Here is a 2,973-nt window from a genome sequence, read left to right on the forward strand (position 1 = left end):
CAAAAAAAAAAAAAAAAAAAATTATGATGGTAAAAAACATATTGCCCTTAACCCCTCTCAAACACCCTGACTGTGACTATACTCATTCTATCAGTCTTGTCACTTTCTGAAGCAGTTCTGGAAGTCTTCTTTCATGAGTGTCTTTTCAAAGTCAGATAAAAAATTATAGTGAATGCTGCTGCCAAGTACCAACTAAAGGAGAGGCAGAGTTGTGAAAACAAGGTGGGTGTTATTCACTTCACTCACTTTATTCACTCAATCTGAACTGCACAACTTGTTTCTTTCCTCAAAGTCAAAATGACCATGAAAAAAAAAAATGACCATGAAAGGTCAATGTTTTAAATTCATTCAAGGTATCAAGGCAGCCAGCAGAATGCAACTAAAGGCTCGGCCAGTTATGTGTCAAGTTACTCAGGAGGCTGTGGCAAGAGGACCACAAGCTTAGAAACCAAATTGCCTAACAGTGACATATACTAGGATGAAAATGGTATGAGGCTAAAATCTAAGCCGTGGACTTGAATCTGCTTGTTTGAATCTCCCATCTCTTACTAGCTGTGTGATCTTGGGCAAATTTTAAACTTTCTCTGAATTTTCTCCCCTGTAAATGAGAAATAAAAGAATTTAACTTGTTATGAAAATTAGTTCTTAAGCAGCAAAAATATGTATCACTACCTAACACCTAATAAGAGCTCAATAAATCATCGCAGTAGGGTATGGTGACACACGCCTATAATCCCAGCACTCAAGGCTGAGGCAGGAGGATAACCATGAATTCAAGGTCAGCGTGAACTACATAGACAGAAGCTGTTAGAAAAACAAAAACCAAAACCAAACAAAACAAAAATCTTTATTATCATTTTCAGTTAATAAATGTTACTTTACAAGCTTCCTCTTTGAACATTTTCCCTTCAGTCTCTAAGCAGGCCCAATTTACCTCTTGATCGTGGGCCTTTTGTCTGTAAATGCTTTAGCCTCTGCCAGAGCCTATGCTATAGGACCCAGCTTCGAAGAAAATTCTATTTCTCTCCAATCTTTCCCTGACTGGGGGCTGGACCCAGGGCCTTACACATGCTAGGCAACTGTTCTTCCTCTGTGGCTAAACCCTAGTCCAAGGGTGTTCTCAAATTTCCCAAAGAAGTACAACTACCCCTATCATTGCGCAGATTTTTTAAAGGTTTAGTTCACATAACATATATTTAGCCTTAGCTTGGTATACGTTGCATTTTAACTCCTGGAACAGTGCCTGACACACAGTAGGCACTCAAACCTTTGTGAAGGGATCTCAGGTACGTGAATTTATTGGATTCAGTTATCTTTATATACTAGCACTTTAGGGGGAAAGAAAACAATATAGTTAGGTTGTGTTTATTCCAAAATAAATTATTTAAATTATGGATGTCAGTGGATATAAAAAAAGGTTTTTATTTTCATTTTTTGTAAAAAAAAATCATGTAACTATATTTTATGAAGAGTATGTACAATAATGCCAGAGAATGAACTTGGACACTTACTGTACACCATGCAAGAAAATTAGTCAAATTTAAAAAAGGTTTTTAGTACTAAACTCAAGTAGGATAAAACTAAACTCTTTCTACATAGTTAACTCCTGTTGACATATAATTCAGGTATTTTCTCACAAATGCTTACAAATAGCTATTTGCTTCTAACATGTATAATAGAGTGAAATAGGAAGAAAACATTCAAATGGGAAGTGAACTAGGGAGGAAGGAGGGAGAGAAAAGAAAAAATGGAAACAAAGCTTTTATAAATGAGGGGAAGAAGAGTCAAAGGGAGGGCAGGGGGATGGGGAAACAAAGGAATCAAGATATATTGTGTACAGATACCAATATTCTATCATTATGTATATCTAAAATGTACCAATAAACTTAATTTTTAAAAAGCTATTTGCTTTTATTGGTGACAAAGTCAAATAGTAATTTCTAGAAACCAAAAGAGTTGAGTTGCAGAACAAAAAAGAGGGAAAAAAACCTTTAACACAGGGCCCTTGCTTAGGATACTAATTTTCAGGTTCCATCCCATGATTCCGGTTTGAATCTAGAATAGGGCCTACAAAGACCACATTCTAACAAGAACCTGAAGTGATTCCAGTGCCCAATATTTCATTATTAAATGCTAGAAAATACTAAATTAAAAGGCTTAAGGGGCCGGGGAGATGGCTCAGTGGAATAAGCGCTTCTCTGGCAAGCGCAAGGGCCTGAGTTCAATCCCCGGTTCTGCAAAATAAATAAATAAATAAATGGCTTAAGAGCTATATGTACTCTAAAACAAACAGAGAAAAGCAGTATAAAATAGTTTTATATTACCTACATTGGAACTTCATATTATCGTTCAAACTGGCAGTGTAAGGAAAGTGGCTGCCCTTTAACTACAAAGTAGACTGAGGTTTGGACAAGTCGAATCTGGGACACTGCTTCATTGGATCAGCCTAATTCAATGCCTAGCACCTAGGCTCACCTAGAACATTCTTGCCCAGAGGGCACAAAATCATTGTGGAACAGCTCAGAATAACACGGTTTCTGGGGCTAGGAGTGTAGCTGAGTGGCACTGCTTGCCTGACATGTTTGCGCCCCATTGCTGAAAAAGAAAAAACCAAGTTATTTTCATTCTTTTTTTCCCCCTCTAATCTAATATACTGCTATTAAAAATTCTGCTTAAGAAAAACATACAAAAGGCCAGGTGTAGCGGTGTATGCGCGTAATCCCAGCTACTCAGGAGGCTAAGACAGGAGAATGGTAAATTAGAACCCTGTGTAGCCCATTTAGTGAGGCCTTGCCCTCCCTGGGCACGGGTTGTAGCTCAGCAGTAGAGTGCCTGTGGACACAAAAGGGAAAAAACAGTTGTAAAGAAATGATACCTGAGGGGCTGGAGAGATGGCTCAGTGGTCTAAAGCACCTACTTAGAACAAGCTTAGCAAAGCACAGTGGACTGCGGTTCAATCCCCCAGCACCACAT

The sequence above is a fragment of the Octodon degus genome, unplaced genomic scaffold, assembly GCF_000260255.1.
Source record: "Octodon degus isolate 3935 unplaced genomic scaffold, OctDeg1.0 scaffold00093, whole genome shotgun sequence".
Taxonomy (NCBI): Eukaryota; Metazoa; Chordata; class Mammalia; order Rodentia; family Octodontidae; genus Octodon; species Octodon degus.